The following is a 25095-nucleotide window of genomic DNA, read 5'->3' as shown; positions in this document are numbered from 1 at the left end:
GATAGTCACTTTGTAACTTTATCCACCCTTATTCCAACTGTTAACGACATTTAGATACCCTTTGATAAGCACACCACCAGATACTGTCCCACTGGACGCCAAAGAGAACCAAAAGAGAAACCGCTGGAAATGGAAATGCTACTTTCACGTGCTCATTACTTTCCCTGCCATGTTCTTTGCAAAACAAGCTTCAGTCACCCAGTTTGAATATACAGATGCAAATTCTCCCAGAACTTCAACATTGGATGTGAGTGGTAGCTGGCACTTCTCTATTTTTTTTCTAGTCAAATGCATTAAAAGACGAGGAAGGCTGAATGATTCATGCTCGTGGAACGAAATGCCATTTACAAACATTTTTTCCATAGCAATTTCTCACTTATTGTATTGAAACCACTTCAGAAGATGTGTGTCAAAGAGACTTTTGATATCAACATGATTAAAACCATAATGCAATTAGGCAATCCCATAGTATTTCTGTATGTTGCAGAAATAACATACAGAGTGGGACCTCAAGTGACCACTTCATTCAAGCCCCTCCTAAATGGCTCCTTCTAGCAGAAGGCAGTTAATTCTGCAAGATGCCTTGGATAGTTGTAGAACACCAAGGAATTAAAATCTTCCCACCCTAGAGGCATTTTGGCTCACCAAAATTCAGCTTTGGTGTTGGATCTGGCCTACATGTCTCGAACCTTCCAAAATCAGGCAAGAAATATGCACTTCCCAAGAGCTTCTCTGCCCACTTCAAAACCGATATCTAAAATCAGTGGGAACATTGGCCCTCCAGATGTATCCTTCTCTCTACTGGCTATCTAGACATCCACCTGGATGTCTATCACTTTTCCTGTTGCTCCTGTCGCATGTTGGCATCTATGTACATACCAGACTTGCTGCCCACATCTCCACATCAATTTCCTATACCTCGAGCAAACTGTTATGCCAGTACACATAACTTTGCATTCACACAGGAGACTGCATTAAAAAAATCCTTCAATGAGATGTAGACAAAAAAGGTCCTTCCAAAGTGCCAGCTGTCCTAGATCCCTACCTGCCGGGCAGTTGCATCGCTGGTGCGTGTCTCGAACTTCTCGATGTCTTGGCAAGTGGAACTTTAATTTCTGCCAAGAGAGGAAAAACAGAAAAAGGATTAATTTATACCATTGAAACGAAAGCCTCAAATTCTTGAAAAAGTGGGACTGGGAGGGGATGCTGCCCAAGCAGAGATGGGAGAGACAGGGTAGAGCAGTTCGGGAATGGAGAAAGGCAAAAAAGTTCATAGTCTTTAACTAGAAATGCGACGTTTGATTGAAAGCAGGCTGAGAGAGTTTCGTAATGGCCTCCAAATGTGGTCCTCCTGACAGGCATTACAAAACCAAGAGCTGGCAGCGGCAAATAAATTGGTGACTATGTCCTCGTGACAAAGCCGCATTTCTCAGAAGACCCACTCAGTGGGCAGAGAATGAAGAGCTGAAGCAGGTCCTCTTCCACCCTGCAGCAGACTCCTCATGTTCTTGGAGACACCTGGATGGACAGAAGGGTCCCACTGCAAGACTGTGGCTGAAGATGAACTGACCACAGCAACAGCATCCCCTGAAATCTGCAGATGCTGTGAAACTTAATTTTTCCCCCAAGGGCAGAACACAACAAAACCTATCAGGAGCTTCCACAAGGCGGAATTTTGTCAGAATGCTCATTCCATATATGAGTTTGGATTTCTAATGGTGCCAGCGTGTCGGTCTCCTGCTCTCTGGGCCCATCTGTGTACCTCTTGAAAGGCAGATAAAGTCCAGCTGAGGTCACTGCATCTTCCCTCACTGGGAAGGTCAACAAAATTAACCCGTGTCCTGAGCAAAATGTGCTTCAGAGACAGCATCCCCACCACCCCTCACAGACTTTATAAAATAACTGAAATTTAGTGAAGAAAATGCAAATCAATCCAAATAAGTTATTAATTAATGCCTGAAAACCACACTTGGTTAATGATTTGAGAAGGCTGATCTGCTGAGGTTCCTAAGCTCCGGATTCACTCTCTCTTCCCTCCTAACCTTCAAGCCCAACTTCCCATCCCAGCTGAGCCTTTGGATTTTTTGAACTACTTCACAAGTGGGCCAACATTTCAAAAGAAATAGCCTTATCTAGGGCACAACAGAAGCCCATACCCAAGATCATATAGAAATTGCTTTATTTTCACAAGTAATTGGCCATCTTCCTGCAAGAAGGCATCAGCTTGGGGAAAAATTCTTTTAGAGAGGATAAAAGTAAATCAACTTGTTTCTGTCTAGGATGAATAAGGGCAGAATTGGCTGGAACATTTCCATTTTTTCACTTTGAAAGGACTGGCTTGCTCATTGCAAGTCAAAAGAGTAACGGTTGTTGTGACTGACTAGAAATTGAAATATTTTCAGAGCTTTATTTTGCATGGTAGACTGAAGTGTTTTGATAGGAAGTTGATTTGATAATAGGGTAAGGAGAAGGTTTTAGGCAAGGAAAATTGCCAGTTCCCATAGAGCATTTCATCAGTGTTTACCTTCTCAGTTAAAAGCACAGATATGTGAATCTCTGCATTTGGGCATGTTCCCATCCTGCTGCCACCCCAGATGGCACAGGTCTGCTCTGCAGCAGTGCCTGGCTTCTGCTAGTGGTCAAACATGGGCACAAGTAGGACAGCAGAGGCTTTTTTTGGATACTCACACTGGTATGTGGACATACACAGCCCCACTCCCATCTACACATGTGCCAACCAAAACGTCCCAATGTGAGACTGCCACATTTGGGTAGCGTTCCTGTGTTTGGGAATCAGGCTCAGACAAGGAAGGGGTGATGTTTTCAATGGCAGGAGCAGAAAGTCAGCAAGGGTCCAAACACCCTGGCTGCAACGAGGCCTTTGCAGGACGCAAATCAGCGAGGAAACATGGAAGAGATCTCTGCCCCAAGTGCAGATGCACTGGAGGGGCTAAGGGGGAATGGCCAAGTTAGGCTGTGCTTGCAAGAAGCCTCAGTTGGGTTGCTGTGCAGGCTCTCAAAGAGAGAAGCAGCGTAACTGGACAGGGAAGTGATGACCTAGCAGGACTCAAGCATGACCGGGAACGGAACTGGGCCGATAATATTTCCCTGAGGCTTTATCTGCAGGGTCAAGGTAGTGAAAAGACCTGGGACAAGTGAAATAGCCTTCTCAAGGACGGGGGCCCCTGAGGAGGGAGGCGTGGGTGCTGCTGGGCAGGCTGGAGCACAGCTCTGTGCATCGTGACCATGCAGCCATGGCACACTTAGCAGCATTTGGACATTCTCCACCATCTCTCATGTCCCCCTCAAGCCCAAGAGCTCTGCAATCCCTGGGGAGTGCTGTGGGATTGCTTCCCTTTAGTGGGAGGCAAAACCTACCAGGGATTTAGGAGCGCCTGGTGTTCGTTCTCCTGCACAGTCTATTAAACAAACACTGCCACAGAAAAAATCCTTGGCTCTTGGAGACCTCAGTTCAACTTTGGGTGGAGATGGTGAAACAAACCCAACTCCCTCAGCCTTTTCTGTTTCCCTCATTTTCACTGTGCAAAATATTGCCTGGTCCAACACAAAAAGCTGGCTTTGTTCAGGAGATAAACCAAATGTACTTCCCTCTAAAAATGTCTTTTCCAAGAGAAAACGTTCATTCCCAATCAACAGAAAACCATTCAATTTTAGGGCAAGGTTGGCTTCTGTAAGCAAAATTTAGAAAGAAGGTAAGCTCTGGGAATCTAGTGTTTACAATCTCCTTCCTGGGATCTAGGGTTTGCTTTTTCACCTGAGGGATACCTGGAGCACGTAACAAGAGCAGCAACAGGCTGCCTTCCAGAAAGGTTAAAAAGACTTCCTATGGAGGGGACTGCTTTGTCAGCAGAGCCGGCTTGCTCTCGTCTGTCACGTTATCCAGTGACATAACAGCTGCATCTTCCCGCTACACCAGGGCAAGCGGCTGAAAAAAGCCTTTGCCAGCACTGGAGCCACAGCTGATCACCTCCTGCATCTCTGTGGATTTAGGGAGCCAGCGCACATTGCTGAGTGTGAGGAAAGAGAAAATCCCGTCTGCAGGAGGGCAAGGCCAGGAGGGTGGTGCCGGAACACCTGCTGGGAACGGGCAGTGAAGTCGGCCCGGGCTTTCCCATGGATTTTGTTAACTCACCGCAAGCATGATAGGACAGGGCTGACATGGGTGGACAGAGCAGTGACAGCAACACCACTTCTGACATTAAAGGACCGTGGCTGTGGTCTCCTAAACCTTGCAGGTGCCTGTCTATTTTGGATGGGCGCTCGAGATTAGGTGAGAGGGAGGACACTTCTTCAAAGGGGGCAGATTAATAGCACTTTAGCATTCCCAGTTGTTTACAGTCACCCAGGGAGGTGAAATCATTTCCCACCACTATCTCCAACAGCTAAGAGAAACACATTTTAAATAGATAATCTATTACAACCATCAGGAGAATTTCAGGGGTGGGTGGTTTTGTTAACTCTTATTGTTTTCCTTCCAATTTCCCCGTTTTTTCTTAAAGGCCCAGCTCCTGGGATTATAGGACCATGTGGCACAAAGCAAAAGAGAGCAGTGAGTCCTCCCAGAGGGAGTAAAAAGCTTGGAAATAACACCACCTAGGTACAGGGATTGCAGCTGAAAGGAAATGGGACTTAGCTACCAGAGAAGTTGAAAGAAAAAGATTGATCTCCTGCAAGTGGGGCAAAGAGCACTAAGCGAAAGATGTAGGCAGGGGATGCTTAGAGCAAGCTTGCAGACCCTAGAAAACGGTAGCGCAGCTGAGATATGGAATAAAAGGAGGGTGGGGGGAAGACTTCAAGTCAGGAGGGAAAGGGAGTTTTCTGGTGTCCCTCCTTTGCTTGCATAAGTAAGGAAAGATTTCCACGGAAATGGGACTATTGGGAAAGCAGTGAGGATCAGTGCTCCCTCCCCATTCACTGGCACATTCCTGAATCCCCCCTGAATCACTAAAGCCACAACAAACACCTCCAACAAGCCCGAGAAGGCTGAGGGGCAGCTGATCTTCCCCCAGCGTACACAGGATTACCTGCTGTTGCATCACACATATACATATTTCTGTAACTTTTTTTTTTTCTTAGCAACAGCACTGAATCCATCCTGTTCTCTACCATGATGAGTTTTTGGCAAATGAAACAGCACCAAATGTTACCCAGCATGGGAAAGGACCTTGTTTTCCTCTTTGGAAAGCTTTGCCTCTCTTGCAAATGCCCGCAGTGAGTTTATTTGTGCTCCTTGTATGATTTTATGATGTCTCATAAATGCAGAGGAATTTGAATTCCTACATGGAGTTAAAGTTTTCCCTGTACTACCTGCTTCTGGCCCATTCTGCACACATGTTTTTACAAGAAAACCTAGTCAGTTTGAGTCTGGTAGGAAATTCCCTTGTGGTATTCGCCTACACCAGGCAGAGGTTTACACAGTAGCAAATGAAGCACTGGTCAGGCTGCTTCTGGGAAAGCATCTGCTGCCCTCTCCTCGCTCCTCCTGAGCTGAGATGGAAACTCTACCACAGCCAGCCACTGGTGCTCGAAAACCAGGCTCTGAGATAGAGAAAACAACCCCACCAGCTGCCTTAAAATTAACATCTTAAGCAAACCAACCCAGCTCCTCTCCCTGCCACTTTGCTTTATTTTTGCATGTCTAGAAGAAAGGCCTCTAAAAGGACTCTGTCAATTTACACTTCTCAGTGCAATCTGTATGGTATCCTTGTACACAGGATGTGTGCTATCCTGGGCACAGTCATGGCCCACACTGAAGGGCATTACACACTGCAGCTCAGAGCAGTGCAGGTTTTGAGCATAAACCTCAGAGCTCCTCCGTCAGTCCTCACAGACTTTACATCTTCACATCCCTCCAGCTCATCTTTACAGCCACCAGAACTAGAAATGTTCTCCTGTGCTGTGCCTCCCCTCCCATCTGCCTACTCACCTCTGACCAGCTTTTTCTAAAGCTGGGGTTCCTTTAAAGCTTTGCTGTTTTATTTTGTGATGGATAACACTGAGCTGGCAGCTGTGAAACCCATTAGGGTTGAAACACCGGGAAACTTGTGAGGATGTGGCAATGAGAGGCGGCGAGGGTCTGAGCAGGGGGAGATGAATATCCCACTTCCACGTCCGTCGCAGCAAGCCCATCCCTAGCCCTTCTCCCCCAGTCACAGTCAGCACAACTTACTTTGCTTTCCTTTTTTTTTTTTTCCCATCCTTTCCCTGTTCCCTTTATCTACCCTGTTTTTCTCCATCCTTGCCCCTCACCAGTCAGTCCAGGGCCCCACTTCAGACATAATGAAAAGGAGGACCGGAAGGATTTTTCTTTCCTATTCAAAAGCCTCATATGGCATCCCACCATCTGTCCACCAAGCTGCCCCATGCTCTGGACCTCATGCTCCCCGGTCCATGCCGATGCCTCTGGCTGAGTGTGGAGGGCTGAGGTTTAGATGCTTAGCAGAAGTGGGCAGCACAGCTGGCAAGGGACAGAGCCCTCCTCCCACATGGGCATCAGACCTTCACAGGTATAAACGGACAGGAGACACAGGTCAGTCATCCCTCCTCCTTCATAGACTCCAGCACTTTTCTCCAAGCTCTTTTTGAAGCTGTGGCCCAGGGTGGAGCTGGTAACCCTGGTGATACTCAGAAGCAAGTGCGGGCCCCTCAAGCAGTCATTCCTGCCCTACAGCTGCTCCCCACACAGGGTGCAGCATGGACTGTGGCCACCCCCAGGAGCACAGGAGGGGCTGCTCAGGAAACAGGGGTGCTGCTGGGCACACGGGCATCATTAGACCCCCATTTTCTTGCTAAGCTGAGCTATAAAAAGGTGTAAAGGTGCCGCTGCCAGCAGAGCCAGCAGGACACAGGGCCATCCGGCCCCAGGCACCACTCCCGGGAGGCCTATTGTGGCACTTCTCAAATCTCGGTAGAGATAAACTTCGACTTCCCAGCAGACTCATGCCAGCAGCAACAGAGGGACTGCTGCACTTATCCCCTGCCTGGTGGCAGGGAAAGAGTCCCTGCATGAGAGTGCAACTGCAGGGCACAGATCCAATCACTTGCAATGCTTCTGCCTCTCCAAACCCCTTTTTAAAGTAGGATATTGCCCCATGGACCCTGTTTTTCCCTTATTCCTCATCCAAAGAGGCAACTCAAAACCATATCCTTCAGCTCCTGCTGTATTCGCTAACTCAAGGTTCACGGCTTTTGGCTGCACACCCCAGCAGATCCAGGGACTGCTCTCACAAGACCCATAAACAGAAGCGGAGCCTGTCAGCTGTAGGTTTAAACTCCTCACCACAGACTTTCACTGCTCCTAGAAAGCAGGAGGGGGTCCAGGTCACCCCAGGTGCCAGGCAGCACTACCCATGGCAGGTCCCAGTAGTCACCACTCTGATCATCCCATTCCTCACCTCATTTGGCAATAGCAGCCCATGAAGGATTTTTTCAGATACAAATAGTTTTTGGGCTAGCCTCACGGATCTCTCCAGCATGACTCAAAGCCAAAGCTAGAGTAAACAGAGAAAAGGAGAGGTGGGTGGAAATGGCTCCAGCCCTGAATTTCACTCCCAAGCCTCTCCTAGAACTGTGGGAACAGGTCAGTGGGGACCTGTCTGGAGAGTTCAGAGACGTGAGCCACCATCTGCTCCCTGACACATGCCAACACCACTTCAAAGCCCAACAAGGCAAGGAATACTCATCGCAGCCAGAGTAGAGGAACACAGACAGCCCCCAGCAGCATCAACGCAGCAAAGTAAAAAGCATCAGCAACAGTAATCTGCACTTTTGGGCCCTCTTCGTTGACCTGATGAAGCCAGTAGTGGCATTCCCCCATCATCAGAAGAGAGGCCACAGGGTCGAGTGGAGTTTGGATGGGACTCAAGTGAGTATAAAACAGCCATATGCTCTGCATTGATACCCTGGCAGTACCAGAAACCATCCTGGTACATCCGGGCATTGCCAGCCTGTCTCATTTTCCTGAGCCAGGAGCTGTGGAAAGGGTCAGGGCTGGTATAGCAGCAATGCCAGCCCATCACAACACTGGTGTCTTTGCAACTACCTCTTCCCATAGCTAGCCTGTCCCTCTCCTGGGGCTCAAACTCATGCTGAATCCCCAGGTTTAACCTCTAGCCCTAATTCTAACTCTTTCAGCATGCATGACTCCTGAAGAGAAGGGCTGGAGGTTTTTGCCTCCCCAGCAGGACCAGGGATGAGATTTTCCTCTTTACAAAGTGCAGGCTTCAGCTACAGCATGGGCTGAGAAGAGAGAAGTAAACGCCAAGCAAGTTTGAGAGGTGGGAGGGACCCAAAGGAACGGGGAATTCAACCTAGCAGCAGCATCACTTGTGCAGAGGTACATTTTTAAGGAAGGGGAAAAATTGGGTAACAAGACTATGCAAACATGCATTTGCCTAAAATCAATAATACTGCAAACTATACACGCAAAATTAAAGAACACCGACCTCATTGAGCAGTTGGTCAACTCTTCCCAAAATAGCTGTCTCCATTTGGTCTGCTGAGAGCCAGGCAGGGAGCTGTGTGGGTCTGTCCGCTTCCAAGTGGGACACCCGGGACTGCAGATCGGAGGTCCGAAAGTACAGCAGGAGGCTCAGCACCAGAGAGAGCAGGGAGATGCCGGGCAGCCCCGAGCCCAGCAGGAGAGGGAGGCGGCAGCATCTCTCCCCATCGCCGGTCCTGGGGGGGGCCACACACCCTCTGTCAAAAGCTGCTTCATCGACGCCTTTCCAGTTCTTCTCCTCCAACATTCCCTCCCTGTCCTGAGAAACAATAAATAAATAAATAGAATAAATAAAGCTTCACTCCTACTCCAAGAAGCACAATCCAGAAGGCATAGAAAAAGAACGTCGAAGGGGATCCCAGTGCCAGCAAATCACAAGTGACAGCAATAATGGTAAAAGTGGATTGGGGGAGGGGGGTTGTCTTTAAAAAATAAAAACAAACCACACACACATAAAAGGGGTGCAGAAAAAAAGGGATCCAACTGCAGCAGAGTGTGAGGGGGAAAAAAATAATCTGATCAAGATTTTTTTTTTTTTTTTTTTTCCTCCTGTATTTCAGTCTTTTGGTTTGCTGGTAGGTTTTTTGATTCTTTCTAAGATGTCAGTTTCAGTTCCTTCGCAGACTGGCTAGGAGCTCGCACATGAAAGTCCCCATTAGAGAGAGGTAATTCTCAGCTGCTCCGGCGACGTTGTGCTCTGGCTGATCGTGGCTCCCCTGTAACATGACACACTCCCTCCGAACTACGGGGCTGGGACGAGCGAGCTGCGCGGCTTCCCGAAGTAACCTCCTCTGCTCGCCCTCTCTCTCCACCTCTCCCTTGCTGCATGATTTATTTATTTATGCAAAGCGCCCGGGGTGGGATCGGGCAGTGGGACGCCCCTGTCCCGCTCAGTCCCCAAACCACCTCTCCGCCGCCAGCCCTTCCCTTTGAAGTGATTCTCGCAGAGGTTATTTATAGTGGCAGGAAAGAGATTGTAAAGCAGAGGCTGGGCTCACACCAGCCTGCGTCTTCCTTTCCTCCAGGCAGCCGAGAGCACTTTATGGGATGGTACAAACGGACTGTCGCGTCCCCCACGCAGATCCTGGGGCAGCCCTGAGGCACCCGCAGTAGGATTTAGACCCCGATATTCTGAGGAGAGCAGTCTGGCAGGGTGAGAAGCAGAGGGAAACATCTGGAAACGAGAGCTGGCAGCTGAGGGCTCCGCAAGAAACAAGCGAAGGGCAGCAGGGAGAAACACCCCAGGCGGGCAAGCGGCAGTTCAAGGGGGGGGACATCTGGGGCCTGATTTGGGGGTACAGCCTGCCAAGGGTGTCAGAGGAATTAATCTGCTGAGGCCCTCTAGTGAAGCAGAACTTCCCCTCATCTCTGTGTCCCACCAGGCACAGGGCACCAGACAGACAATCCCCCTTTGGCAGGGAGCAGTCTCCCCAAAACGTGCCGTAGGGCAGCTCCGAGCCAGGCGTCTGGGAAACAAAGCCTCCTTCTGTTCTTCAGGAGCAAGAGAGGGCACCTCTCCCAGTTTTCCTGAGCATAACATACACTATTTTATCCTCCAGGGTGACACGCAGGCTCTGCTGAGCCCCTGCCTGTCTGTCCATCCATTCTTTCATCCTCTCCTTGAGCACGCTCAGCAGTCAAACAGCACAGAACTCACCGTGGTGCACAGTCATTAAAACGCAGGCAGCAAACTGGTCTCTTAAAATCTGGCTCCCTGGTGGCTCTTTCACTGTCATTTACATGTTTTAAATGAAGATTTTGCGTGCAGTCTGTGCTGGAAAATAACTGGCAGAGAAAACCCATATTCATCTCTGGCCTGGTCTCTATTTCAGGGGGCTGGAAGAAATAGACCTTCTGGGAGCAGGTTAACTCAAGCACGAGCCATTTCTCCTCCACCAGACAAACCCTCGGAGGGCCCGGTAGCACACAGCCCCAATTCTTTGAATGGCCTCATGCCTTTCACAGCCACTCACTTCCCAAAATGGGGTTTTAGCATCTGCAAGGCAGGAAATCCTTTCTTTATTTCTTTTAGTGGCTTTCTTGTCATCTCGCTGCTCAAATTTGCCTTGCTGTTCCGGCACACACGGCAAACACCCCTCTGATGGCTGCAGCCTTTCAACAGTTTTTCATATGAGCGGGGCAGAGATGTGTAACCCGCAGACCTGGCGCACAAAGGGTGTCTATTCGTTTAGGAGGTGTAGCCACCCCGGTCTCCTAGCCCCTGCCCAGTCTCTCCTTGTGTTAGCAGCCTATTTTTTTACAAAAGGAAAAGAAGTCTTGGAGCCCCTGGCTCTGCCAGAGGTAAACCATAGTCCATGGGAGTTACCCTAGATACCACCTGCAATCACAGCAATTAAGAAGACAGAGAGAGATGAAAGGGAGATGCTTAGAGGCTGATGATACAGTGTTGGAGAAGCAGAGATCTTCTCGGGGAAAATACCAGTTAGCAACTGGTGCTGAGTGTCCTAGGGAGTGCTGCAGTACACTGCCTAAAGACTGGGGTTGAACTGCTGATGACTGCAGCTACCTGCCTGTGCTACACGAAGTTTCACCTAAGGCCGTCTCTGTCTCCCCCCCTTTATACTAACCTAAGCACTGGAATCACAAAAACGCACCCTCTGAGCTAAAAATGGAAATCTACTGGGTGTCTACATCTCATTTCCCCCACACTGGCTGGGGAGAGCTCTCTGTTCTCTTGCGCTGATTTCTGATACAGATCCTGCTGTCCAGACAGAAGCACCGCCTGAATGACTCTATAAGTGCCTTTTCCTGCCTCCCCGCCAGCCCCTCTCCAGCTGATCAGCTCATTTAGAGGGTATGTCATAGTTGCTGCAGGCTGGGGGGCTGCACTCAGATGGGTTTCATGCAGAAGCCTTAGCCGCAGATGTGCGGGAGGGTAATTTTTCTATCCATGCGATATTAAGGAGCCCTGTCGTCCCATGCCAATAGAGATGGACTAATTTAGACATAAACCTAAGCCAACTGTGCACGTCGAGCCTGCAGCACTGCTCAACAAAAAAGCTGCCTCCAGAGACTGGCCTGGCACGTGGAATCATCTCAGCACTCTGAGCTGGGCACAGCTCAGACCTCAACTCTCTCAATGGCCTGAGAGGAGGTGAGCACTGGCCTGAAACCAGTCCTCCTGCAAGTTCATGACTCCCAAAGTTGGCCGAGTAGAAACAAATACTCACTTGCAATCAGGAGTGATTTCACCGGCTGGTGACTCTTAGAACGCCCTCCATACCCTGAGCTTGAGGCTGTATCCCACTTTCCTCGGGGAGGATGATGAAATTCTTTGCAAGGACAGTAACCACACACTCCTGTTGCTTCTAACAGGTCTTCCAGGGCGGTTAGGGACTTCAGCACAAACATCCAAAGAACTGGAGCAAACAGAACTCGTATATAACCTCCCCAAGCGGCTGAAACTCCTCTGTGCAATGAAAAAGTTTCACATCTAGCACGTGGCACTGGATCAATTGATCAGTTACAAGCGGGTGTGGCAAGACTGCACCTTGGTCAGCCTCGAGCTGGCACGGGCACTTTGCCTTTCTCAGGGACATCCGTACGTGGGCAAAGCTCCTCACAGAGTTTTCCCAGCACCACTCTGCAACAGACACACAGTGCTCACAGTATGTGGGGAATCCTCACAGGGCACAATGTGGTCTCATTGCAATAGACCATGAGCCTCTTTGACCCGAGGCAGGAACTGTGGACATGAGCCACTCCATTGCCACCGGCCAGAAATGGATAGAGCTGGGCATGGATGAGATTCTTGCTTCTACAAGCTCAGTTCAAACCAGCAAGGCATCTACAACAAGTCTTCACCTGAAAAGAGATAGATGACAGCAGCAGGCTTTCCTCACCTTCCTTCACTTAAAAGACAACCTTCCATTAAAAAAATAACGTGTTTCTTCCTGTCATTAACTGAAAGTTGAAGCCAACTGCCTGGATATGGCCACGGGCTCCATCCCACCACTAGCCTTCCCCTTTTCAGACCATTTATAGGGAGAAAAACCCCACCCCATTTCTCTTTCTGTTCCTCTGCTCTCCCCCTTCCCCCCACCCCCTGCAGGAAACATGGGGGTCTTGGTGTGCTCAAACGAGCCATTAACTAGCAGCCGACATCTCCAGCTATTGTAAATATATTAACTCAAGGCCTTTCGCTGCATTTATTAGACTCAAGAACAACATCTGGAAACAGATGTTTTCTGAGCGGAGAAGAGAGGAGGAAGGAGGGTAACAAAACAAGGGGGTAGGAAAGGCTCTCACAAGTGGAAGTACATGGTCTGCAGACCATCCCTTTGCAAAATGCTGCTCAGATGGAGCACTGCAAGGGGCTGAGGCAAGCGCAGCCACGTCCCTCCAAGGCAAGGCAGTGAGAGTAGAATGTCTTAGTGGGGCTGCCTGACAGAAACAGCAATGGGGGAACAGAAAAACTCACATCAACTTTCAAGGCCCTTGCGAGGAAAGGTCAGAACACTCTCACTCAAATGGGATACTGGAGCAGACAGATTTAGGGGATTTTTTTCCCTTTCTGGTCATGGACCGTCCCAGTCCTCAGCTGCTCTATATCCCAGAGGCTGCCAGGCTTGTAGTGGGACAGTGTCCTTAACAGTTTGGCAGCATCTGTCACTGGGCCCATAGTGTAAGCAAGGTCTAGGGCTCCCACAGTATCCTGGCTGTCCCAAGCAGCCTGTTCTCAAAAGGTAAGCAGAGTGGAAACCTCCCATACCAGGGACTCTGAAGAACCAAGGGGTCCTGCTCTGATGTGGAGTCTCGATGTTACAGCTCAAATTTAGACTATTTTGAAAATTACACAGTCTTAACTAGGGACAAAAAGCAAGCATCCACATGCATACATAAAAATATATCCCATGGCATTATTGTGAAACTCCATTCTCAACTAGATATACTCTGGTTTAGGTACCAGAGATGCCTAAGGTACAACAGAGGTCTGAGATCAAAGCTTCCCTGCATTTCTTTTGTGCAAAATGCAGATTTACACATACACACATACCCTTGCTTTTTATTAAAATAAAACTAAAGCCAACAAACAACTCCAAAAACTAAACCAGAAGAAAACAAAACCCCATAACAAGTATTTTGTCATCTTTAACCTCAGGTTCACAACTGGTATCTCCATCCTTGTCTCTCTGAGATGCGGTTACACATATTCTGCAAGTAGGGTCAGGAATATTGAGTATTACCTACTTAATTTGGTATTTGCTTATAGGAAGTATTAAGTGGCCTATGGAGCAGAACAATTCCCGCCTGAGGAGCTGCTCTAACCCATTGTGGAGTTATAGAATAAAGACACATTTGATCCTTTGGGAAAAGGGTTATGAAAATACATGGAAAAAATGTACTGTCCATGCATAGTAATATCATGGCTGTTTTCAATCACTTGGTCTCCTACAAACAAAGGGGCTCACTGCACAATATGAACTCCTAGCACTGGTAGCAGCAAAGGAAGTAAGCAAGAAGCAAAGTTAGTAGTATCTGGTTAGGGTTTTATATTTTCATAACCCTAAAATGCCTGAGCTCATTGTTGCCTCCCTCCCAACAAAGCCAAAGTGGCTTTGTGCAGCTGCAGCGGTGGGAACCTGTCCCCAGAGCTGTGTGAGAACAATCAAGCAGAGCTGACCTGCTTCCAGGGTGGGAGCCTGGCCACCAGCAGCTCCTGCAGAGGTTGAGTCAGAGTGTCCAAGGGAGGATGGAGCAAACACAGGTTTTGCACAGTTGGGGCCACCCCTTCTCCCGCACACCCCGCAGGGTTAAGGCTTTGCCAGAGGAGAGCACGAGACAACAAGTGGTGGACACAAAGTTAAACTGCCCACGCTCGTCCTTGTGTTTTCAACTGACCTCTCACCTTTTGTTCAGATGATGAGGAAAATGGCTCTGAGCAAACCAGGCTCTGCACCCTTCTTCATGGAGGAACTTTTTTCTCACAGCAGAAGCCCTTCACGGCCAAAAAGCAACTCACAGGAAGAAGTTTTGTTTCTTTGCAGCAGTTGTTTGGTTTTTTGTTTGTTGTTGGGCTTTTTCTTCTTTGTTTGGAGCAGATTTTTAATTTTCAGTACCATTAGAGTCTGCAGAGATGATAATTTCTGCTAGCTGGTTTTTTGCTTTCATCTTAGTTCCTGCAGAGCCTGGGTGGTAAAGAGAAGGTAAATTAAGAAGGACAACATTGCTACAAACAAGACAAGAAAAAGCCTCCATTGCTGTGGCACTATTCTCCAGTATCCTGCAAGGCTAAGGATTCCTGCAGCAGCCTGTGGAAGATGGGTTTTGCTCATGACAGAGATGTGCCTACACCGGGAGAGCTACTTTGGGAATTCTTTGTTTTGGTGAACCTGGGAAATCCCTGGTGCAAAGCATTGCTACAGGCTCTCAGCACAATGGCAAAAGTACGAAGCTTTAGATGTAGCAAAGAGGTTCTTAGACTGAACACTCAAAATCTTCTCATCCAGGTGGAAAAATAAGGGTGAGATTTTCATGCATTAAGCCATCAGGGCACAAGGTTCTCCATCCCAAGGCTGGGGCTCTGAGGAAAAGCTCCTCTCTTCCCAACAGCAATGCCCTCAGCCCCTCGCTGAGCAGAAAACCTCCCTCTATTTAAACCGAGCTCAGGCATCGTATGCTCAGTTAGTTATTTGTGCACTGAGGCGTTCGCCACAGTGCATTGGCACGCGTGGGACTGATAAGCCAGAGCACTGATTTGCATTTAGATTTACCATTAAACACTTTAGTGAAAGGCTACTGCTGAACGCCTCCCAGCCTCACTGCACAGCTGGGCTACTCCACCCACCCCAAAGCGCACCCTCCCCCTGTCTCCCCCTCACTCTGACAGGCAGAGGGTTTCTGTTAATCCTCCACTACCTATTTCCACACGCATCGCTAAGAACACCCTTTCTCTTCAGCTTTGGCAAGTGCAGATCAGGCTCAAGCTGCCACCAATCCGGGACAAGCAGTCAACACAGGTAGGGTGAACACCCTATGGGGTGAGCTGGAAACCCCAGGATCTTGGGTCCAGCCCAGGGCCAGCGTGCATAGTGGAGGGAGGCAGAGCTGTGTCACAGCTCTGTCTAGGAAAAGCAAACGCTGCAGGGCTGGGGCAGGTGTGTGTCCCTGCGCAAGCAGCCGGGAAACCCGCAGCAGTTTTGTATGAACTTTGAAGTTAATGAATCAAAGCCGGGAGGATTGGGAAACCCAGACTAAGTGTCAACTGCACTGGGGGAAGCAAAAGGAATGAAGCAAGGCTCCCCCAGAACACTGATTGTTTTGGAATACAGAAGTGAGGGAGAATGGATATAGCAAGCTCAGGAAATTGAAAACAACTCTAGGTAAATACTTCCTCTCATTCCAACACTTGGTCTTTTATCAAAGCTGATTCAGACCCTGACAGCAGCGTGCAAGGCAGCTCTGCTCCACCGTAATGCAAAAGACAGGCCCAGCGGACAAGAGGTTAGTGGCTAATGGAGCAGAGTCGGGTTCAATTTCCCTGGAAATTACTCATGGAGGAAAGCCAGGAGACAAGGAGCACTGCTAATGTCCTTCTGCAGTGCCACTGTTTCCCCTGTGCAGTGCAAAGCCCTCACTCGTGTCCTCTGCCCCGCCACGGGTCACTCCTGCACACCAGTGTGAGGGAGAGGAAAGCAAAGCGAAGCAGGAGGGATGTGAGCCTGGGGGCACACTGATGGTGTCACACAGCAGCATGGCTCCATGGCAGAGTTCTCCCTCCCACCATCGTTTCTTGCATAGTACCTGGTGTAAATCCTCCCTGGCAGCTCTACCAGTAAACCTCCAGCCATCTACGGAGTCTCTTGCAGGTTGTTGGATTTTCCACTGCCACTTGGGGGGCTGTACCTCCTTTTAGCAGCATCACTTGGACTATGGAAAGGTGCTTTTCTATCCCAAAGGCGCACTTGGCAATACTGGTTCACACGATGGCTGCAGTATTCCAGGATGTAGCATCTCCATCAGGCTGGGCACCCCAAGGGCACGTCAGAAGCTGAGTGACAATAAACAAACTTGTTTTAAGAGAAAGGGTCCAATCCTTCTCATTTGGGACTCATGAAAGTCTATGGAAAAGAAGCTCTTTTTAGCCTCCTTAGTCTTTGCCACTTAGGTCTCGTGCCAACTCGACGTCAGCGTAGTCACTCTAGATTTATGCCAGTCCAGAAAAAGGGAATCCATTGTGACAAATCCCAATGAGAAGAGGGGAGAGCTGGGTCCTCTGACCACAAAACTCACTGTCCACATGGCTAAGCCAGCCACTCCTTTTTTACCTCAGGCATCTGAAACCTCATCTTGATACATTGTAACCCTCTTCCCCTTTCTCCTCCATAAATCAGTGCTGTCCACTTCATGTGCATGCTTCATACCTTCTTCAGGTTTGAGAGGCCTGTTGGTCATCACAAACAATGGGAAGTAAAGCATATATAATTACTAGGCCAGTATTAAGTCGTAAACAGACCCTTGCAATGGCCCTTGAAGGACATCAGTCTGAAATGGTGGTTCACTTCCTTCAGGCTCAAAAAATATTTTTCTTTAATTTGGCCACATACTGCTACCAATACACTGATTAAAATAAACTTCTCTGCTTTAAGAGGGGTCAGCAAGGAAAAAGCATGGAACCTTTCGTTTACAGGGACTGCTCCCTACCACGCACCTTGCAAATCACAGAATCATTTAGGTTGGAAAAGACCTCCAAGATTACGGAGTCTAACCTTTGTCCAATCACCTCTTTGTCAACAAAAACATAGCACTAAGTGACACACTCAGTCAATCCTTGAAAACCTCCAGGAACGGTGACTCCACCACCTCCCTGGGCAGCTCGTTCCAATGCTTGGAAACCCTCTAAGGAAAGAAATTCTTTCTGAACTGCCCATCCTGCCTGTGTCACTGGATGTTGCAATGGATCAGGGCAAAGCCACCACAACCCATGTTTATCCACAGAGGTTTGCCTTTCCAGAGGGCTCTGATATGTGTTGGTGAGGAAGGAGCTGCCTCCCACTGGTGCCCCAGCAGTGGGGAACACTGCTTGGCTCTGCACACAACTGTCCCTGCATACTTGGAGCACGGGGGTTTAGTGCAGAGGCTGAAATATCACGCCTATCAGTAGGGCCCTGTGGACAGAAAATAGCAGAGGATCTGGTGGCAGTTTCCTTTCAAGACATACAGGAATAGCAGCACACATCTCTGCTGGATCATGTGGGCTGAATTCCTCAGCTGAAGTCCTTCGGCTTTGAATTCTGCAAACCAATTTTTCCCTCCTTGGCTTGTTTGTTGTTTCAGGACCACTGAACTGCCAAGAATGGTTTACATTATATAACCACCCTGTCCGTATTGCATTTCGAGGAGGAGACTCTGACAAACAGCCAGATCTAATTTGTTCTTTAAATTGGCTTCTAGGCCAGACAGTCATGCCTTCCAGATGGAAAATCCAGTTGCATTCACCAGCAGATATCCCAGTGCACTCAGGTCCCAAATCTGCTTTGTCCAAAGTATGCTCTGGCATGCGATTTGATTTTTTTACACCCTATGAGAGGCTAATGGTCACTTCAGTCCCTGGTGAGGCAGCATTGCTTTTTGTCACCTGTACCAGTTCAGCTGTCAACTCTGCCCCACTGTCCTGTTATTTTTCCTAGAAGCCTATCTGACAGCTGCAGCAGCTTTATAACTGCCAGATTCAGAATTGGTCTTCCTAGGAAAGTCCTTTCAAGTGGTCTTTTCCAAGGGTGACTCTCTCTGCTAGGCCTGGTCAACCTGTTTAACACTACCCCAGATCAAAAACAATTCTAAGAAAGCAAACACCATGCTGCTTTTGGATTTGGATTCTCTTGTCTCCTGCCAGGACAGAATCAAGGATACATTCAAGGCTGGTTTAGGTTACAGCCAGAGTATGGCCAGTGGCACGCTGTACATGGGACACTAACATTGCTGACAGCCACAAGGGTTAAAATCCTGCCATTGACAGCAACAAGCCTGAGCTGCCATTTGCTTTGTTAGAGACTGGTGAGGCAAGGTGGCAAGGGCCCTGAGGCAGCCCCCAAACACGGCTGGGAGCAGGTCTCCGAGTTGCACTGTTCCACACATCCAGCTTGGGGAGCTGGTGGGAACAGCAACCCAGGCTGAGACACAGGCTGTATCTCACAGCCAGGCGCAGCGCCAGCGGCTGACCACCTGCCGGGAAATAGCACTGGAAGACGCCCATTGTCTGCTGCTGAGACAGGTGTAATCTGCAGAGGGTGGCCTCAGATAGACAGTCTGTGGCTTTCTCTCAGTCCCTGTCACATTTTTTGTTCTTTAAGCCTTTTTGTTTCTTGGGCTCTGTGGCCTGATGGATAGACAACTTGGTGTTTTTCCCACCTCTGCCACTCTATGGCCTTTGGTGATCAATGAATGCTTTTCATTCTTGGAGTATTCCTCCCTTTTCTCCTCAGGGAAACAGGGCCACTCTAAGTAAGAGTTTAAGTTTATCTTAAGATAAACTGCTGAGAAGGGTCAAAGGAAAAAGAGATGAATAAGCAGTCAGCCCCAAGGAGTTTCAAAGCAAAGTTATCAAACTCTTACTTTGCAATTCTTGAATCTCATGGTGCCCACAAAGGCATCTTCCTCCCGGTCTGGAAAGGTTCCTGTCAACCAGGACATCACTTAAAAGCCAGTTTATGCTCAACTCACAGCTCCAAGACACATGTGCCATGTGTCATCCAGGGAAAGGCAGTGAGTGGAGCTGAGAGTGACCCGAGAAGCCCTTAGGGACACCAGTGAGTAAGCTTCTCTCATTCTTAATGCTTTGAAGCTGACAGAAGAACAACCATTCCATTGCAATGACTCTGTGCCCTTCCCAAGTTCCTCCACGTTTTCAGGGGCTCTGTCAGCCTAGCAGCATGCACGGCACCAAAATTAGCTCTTTGGGAAAAGGTTAAGAACAAGCTTTCTCGGGGCCATCATCTCTGGACAGCCAGAGCTTGCAAAGAAGGTCAGAGGATTGTCAGTCATTCTGTGGATGGGCAAGATCACTCCTGAAAAGTTTTAGTGAAGCCCACACTGCAGCTGAGTGGGTGGACTCACTTGTAACAAGCACTGTGTTACACAAGAACGTGACCACAGTGGCTGGCCTGGAAAGAGAGGCTCAGCCAGGCACGTTTGTTGTGTGGGGGAGCCAAGGTGTTGAGCAACACCCAGCAGAGACAGCACATCTGCTGCCAGGTCTCCACTGCACAGCCTAACAGCACGCACACATCTCCCCAGTCTCCATTTCCCAGTACCTCTTCTAGGGACACACATTTAGCAAAGAAGTGTAAACCACCATCAAATCTGAGTGGTTGCACTTTACAGCCACTTCAGCTCAGGCCCAAACAATTGCACAGAGTCCACACAAGCAAAGACCAAGCCGCTGTATTACTCGAAAGGAAGAGTTTCTTTTGGTTTCACTTCCCCGCCCACACCTGGGATATTTGCAGGCATGCAATGTTTTCCTGGCTGACTTCACAAGGGACACTGTGGTCCTAACAGGCTCTACCTATGATTCCTGTGCTGCTGTGGCCAAGTCCTTGGATTCCTCTGTGGAGCAAATCAAATAATGTGTGCAAAAGCAGATGTGAAAAAAATAACATATGCAGAAGAACTGACATGTTTAACTATGAGCAATAACTGCAGGTGTGCAAGAGAGCTCCAGGGCTGATACTCACTGCTCCACTGGATGAAAAAAATTAAAAGTCTGGAGGACCATGCAGCTACACGGTAGGATCCAAGTCCAATTCCAGCAATTTTCCCCAAAAGCTGGCATATTGGAAAGTATGGAGACTGCAGCACGAAAACCTCTCAGGTTGTAAACAGCTCCCACCAGGCCGTGTCCCCTTTGATGCTCCCCTTGCACGGGATTGGGAGGCCCAGCAGTAGGGACTTGCAAGAACTAGTTTCTGAAAATAGGGAAAACAAGTTTCCTGAGGGAAAAGAAAACCCAGGCTTGTTTCACTTTGAAGGCTTGTTAGTTTGGTGCCTTTGGAAAAATGAAAGAAAACAGTGATGGCTTTGATGAAAAGAATAGCCCAAATACAGAAAGAAATAATGAAAAATTAAATATGTTTTTTGACAAAAGCATATTGGCTGGCTGCACTGCTGTGTCTTTGTCAGACGTAGCTCAGAATCAACAAGAGTCCTCACGACCACTGCTGGCAAAAGCCATTAAAAATCCCACTCTGGCCCTGGAGCTCACACCCCTGCTATTTATAAAAATTGTGTGCAGTTTCTAAGAACGGTATGGTCTCAACAGCAGGCATATTTATCAAGCTGTTAATGCCAAGCTGTTTCCTGCCACACACCAGGGTCACCAGCTCCCTCTTCGTGCTCTGCCTCCATCTAGACAGAGGCCAGTTTTCAGGTTTTTCCACTCCCACCTACCATGCCAAGAAGCACCTGCTGGGGATCAAAGCCTCCTTCTGTCAATTTCCCAAGTACTCTCATCTGGCAGATTTTTTGGGGGCTACCCTTCAAAGAACCAAGCAAGGGTTGTTGTGGGGAGTGGTGTTGGAAAGTGCATAGAAACACAGAAGGAATTCTAGAAGGATTTGGACTGGAAGGGACCTTAAAGATCATCTCATTCCAACCCCCTCCCATGAACAGAGACATCTTCCAGTAGATCAGGTTGCTTCAAGCCCTGTACATCTTGGCTTTGAACACTTCCAGGGATGCAGCAGCCACAGATTCTCTGGACAACTTGTGCCAGAGCCTCATCACTAAAAATTTCTTCCTAATCTAGGTATCTCCTCTTTCAATTCAAAGCCAGACACTAAGCAGTTAAATAATGCTTCTGGTGAAAAAACAGAGCTGTGCTAACAGCAAATCAGTCCAGCAAGCTGCCTCATGCTCCCAGCCTCATGAGGACAGAACCCCAATGAATGATCCAAAGAAGTAGTCTTCAAAATCCCCTTTTAGCCCTAAGCCAACTAATCTGCAAAGTCATGAACCATATATACGCAATTCTGCAATATACCGGAGGGAGGGATACCTTTCTTGGCAGAGCTGTGTCTCAGTTTACATCACAATTGCAATAAAATCATGTTATTTTCATTTAACTTTGCACAAATCTATCCTACAGTCAAAACCGACTGTCTCACAAAATACATGTTATCAGTTGCAAGTGCCAAAGCAACTTCTCTTCCTCCTTTCTTAGACAAAACACATTCTCGCCCCAGAAAATGGACACATTACAGGGTTTCTTATACGGTAAGAGAAACCTGTGTTGCCATCAGAGCATCCAGTAGTCTGAAACTGAAAACCCACCCAAATAATTCCCTTGAAATGAGAAAACAGAACTAAAAAGCTCTGTGTGGATCCAGCAGTGGGGTCTGCAGGGCTTGAGCTGACACCCTCAGGGTCCATCACTTGAACCCACTGCCATACAGATGAAACTCACGTTTCTGGGCTCGTTTTCCACCTTTTCCTCAAATAAATGATGTGACCCAAACTCAGGTTGTGTCGGGTTGGATGTGCCAGCTGTCACTCACAGAGGGATTCGCACTCCTCAGCAGGACGATGAGAAAATCGGAGGGGCAGGTACCTGCCCCATCCTGGCATCTCCACAGGGAGCCGGGTAGGACCTCCACCTCCTCCTCAATGCCCCTGTTGCTTACTGTTCATCGTGGTTTTTTCCCCCTCATTTCTCTCTACTTGCCAGCATTTTCCCGCCCCCTTACTCCACTTTCCCCAAGGTGTCACACCAGCAGGCCCGAGGGGCTGGGCTGAGCCGCCGGAACCGGCCGGAACTGAGGCGGTTCCCGCCTTCCCGCCGATCCCTCGCCATCCCCGGACATTCCTGCCTGTCCCCTCAGAGAGCCCTCAGCCCCACTGCCATCCCTGGGCATTCCTGCCTGTCCCCTCGGAGAGCCCTCAGCCCCACTGCCATCCCTGGGCATTCCTGCCCGTCCCCTCAGCCCCACTGCCATCCCTGGGCATTCCTGCCCGTCCCCTCAGCCCCACTGCCATCCCTGGGCATTCCTGCCCGTCCCCTCAGCCCCACTGCCATCCCTGGGCATTCCTGCCTTCCCTCAGAGACCCTTCAGCCCCACTGCCATCCCTGGGCATTCCTGCCTGTCCCCTCAGAAACCCCTCAGCCCCACTGCCATCCCTGGGCATTCCTGCCTTCCCTCAGAGACCCTTCAGCCCCACTGCCATCCCTGGGCATTCCTGCCTGTCCCCTCAGAAACCCCTCAGCCCCACTGCCATCCCTGGGCATTCCTGCCTGTCCCCTCAGCCCCACTGCCATCCCTGGGCATTCCTGCCCGTCCCCTCAGCCCCACTGCCATCCCTGGACATTCCTGCCTTCCCTCAGAGACCCTTCAGCCCCACTGCCATCCCTGGGCATTCCAGCCTGTCACCTCAGCCCCACTGCCATCCCTGGGCAGAGGGCACCTGCTCAGCCTCGGTTGTCTGGATACCTGGGATGAACTGGTGTCTGTGCTCCAGGAGCAGCCTGTTCTTCACGGGGACCACTGAGGGCTGTAGTGCTTCACTTCAGCCACCATCTCTGGGGCTCTCACCCTGTGCACAGATGCATCCCCGTGCTCAACACACCCTTCTCCCCAGCTCAACCCAAGTTTCACAAAATGACAGTAATTACATTATAAACACTGCCCTTCTTTCCCCCCTACCACCTCCATGTGTTTTCACTTCAGCTAAACAGCAGAAATATTTCCTGGCAGCTGTCTTCAATTGAGGACAGGGAGGGAGGTGAGTTGGTGGAGAGGAGACCTGTGGAAGGGACACACTCTTCAAGCCTCTCCAGAAGAAGAAAGAAAGAAAGAAAGAAAGAAGAAAAAAAAAAAAAAAAAAAAAAAAAAAAAAAAAAAAAAAAAAAAAAAAAAAAAGGCGTTTCACTCAGTTTTTGATGTCAGTAATGCTACAGACAGCCATGGGGAAGGCAGGCAATGAATATCAGCCCCATTACCTCAGGTTCTGATGGCAAAGTCTGTGTATCCAGTCTCCCCTGCAAATGACAGCTCCTGCTGCAGCTGCACCAAGGTGAGTTCCCATGGCTGGGATCAGAGGATCTTCATAAGAGGTAAAGAAATTTTCCAGAAACCTGTCTGGAATAGGAACCCTCCAGACAAATCCCTCCAAGTGCAAGAAACTGTACGATGGTAAAGATGGTTTGCTGTCTTAGGAGTGAGGAGGTGCTTTCACACACTACTTCCCAAGCCTCGGAAACCTGAAGTGTCCCTGAAATGCCTCTTCCCAGCTGGCAATCTCCTGCACGAGGTGTGTAGAACCTGCTGGCAGCAAGGGGTAGAAAGAGATGCTGTCTTGGCTTTGTTCACTGAAGGCATGCGTTGGAAGCTGAAGATCAGGGCTAGAAAAATCAGGGGCTACAAGGTGAAAGATCATGATCCAAACCTGCTGCGTGTCAAGGAGCACTTGGAGCTAGACAAAAACTCTACAGCTCTTCTTTGGGGACAAGGGCTCATGGCATCACACTCCTGTGCAGAACTGTCATGCACCACAAGAGCAATACGGTGAAGCAGGCGATTTCACCTCACCCCTATTCTTCCCATGCACACACACAGAGCCCTTATTTTCCTCTCTTTCCTTCTGCAGTACGTGAGGTTCTCTTCAATATTACAACACTTCCAGCTGATCCACTTGTACTTTTTTTCATAACCTTGCTGAATTATTAAAAATAAATAAAGAAACAACTCTGAGCTAACCTGTTTTTCATGGCATAATTTCCTGGCTTCCCTTGTGCTTTCTATAATCCCAGCTTTTCTGGGACCTTGTACCATAAACTGACATTTATTTACATTTGAAACACACTCCTGCCCTGTCCCAATCTCTATGCTGAAGTAGCCATTTCCAGAGGGAAGTCCGGTAATTAACAACCATCAGAACCTTGGCGGTTAATCACTCTGCACGAGTTACATTTGCACTTGTATTTTCAGACAGCCCCATCCCTCCTCTATTGATTCCCTCATCCATAAAAACCAGGTCCCAACCAGCCCTTTCCAGCATTTATTTTGCTTCACCACAGGCTTGAAGGGCAAATGTCCTATGCAGGTTTCATTATGCCACAAAAAACAAAATATCTCAACAGGGCACTTGCTTCGCTTCAATATCCTGCAGAACCCCCCCAAATACACTAAAGTGTGCCTTCACAGTTAAAAAACAGGCAGACACAGCCAGCCTCATTCAATACTCGGAGCTCTACCTGCACGGGAACACCCAGAAAATCCTAATTTTACAACATCCTCTTTACCTTTCATCTTCTTCTAAGCCCTCAGTCCCATGATGGGAGAAGCTGAGCCCCACCTTGCCACACAAACTCATCCCCTTAGTCCTTACAACAGCATGCAACCAGGAAGGTTACTCTTGCTGCCACGCTTCCTGGTGGTCCCAATTAATCCCATGGAGCCAGAACACAGCACATAATCAGGAGCTCGCCCGCACAGCCGGCAACTGGAAGCCCCAGACACACTGTATTTATCTGTAAATCAAAGTGAAGCTAAGCAGCTCCCTGGCCCTGACAGCATTGGTGTGTCTCCCAGAACATTTTACAAATTACTTCTATGACATGC

At 48.8% G+C, this 25095-nt stretch overlaps 1 long non-coding RNA gene across 2 annotated transcripts; it reads right to left on the bottom strand.

Annotated features, from left to right (window-relative positions):
- Nucleotides 1-968: 968 nt before the first annotated feature.
- On the bottom strand, nucleotides 969-23790 carry LOC131378591 (uncharacterized). Of its 2 annotated transcripts, XR_009208069.1 has the most exons (6): nucleotides 23475-23790; nucleotides 22966-23304; nucleotides 14391-14670; nucleotides 11713-12346; nucleotides 8466-8780; nucleotides 969-1115 (listed from the first exon to the last, which is right to left on the bottom strand). It is a non-coding gene; the product is annotated as an uncharacterized LOC131378591 (long non-coding RNA). The 2 variants fall into 2 exon arrangements; XR_009208068.1 differs by lacking the exons at nucleotides 22966-23304; nucleotides 23475-23790 and adding an exon at nucleotides 16286-16914.
- Between the last annotated feature and the right edge of the window lie 1305 nt (nucleotides 23791-25095).

The sequence above is a fragment of the Hirundo rustica genome, chromosome 8, assembly GCF_015227805.2.
Source record: "Hirundo rustica isolate bHirRus1 chromosome 8, bHirRus1.pri.v3, whole genome shotgun sequence".
In the NCBI taxonomy this organism is placed as follows: domain Eukaryota; kingdom Metazoa; phylum Chordata; class Aves; order Passeriformes; family Hirundinidae; genus Hirundo; species Hirundo rustica.
The sequence above is the reverse complement of the archived record's forward strand: the minus strand, read 5'-3'. Positions and strand labels throughout refer to the sequence as shown.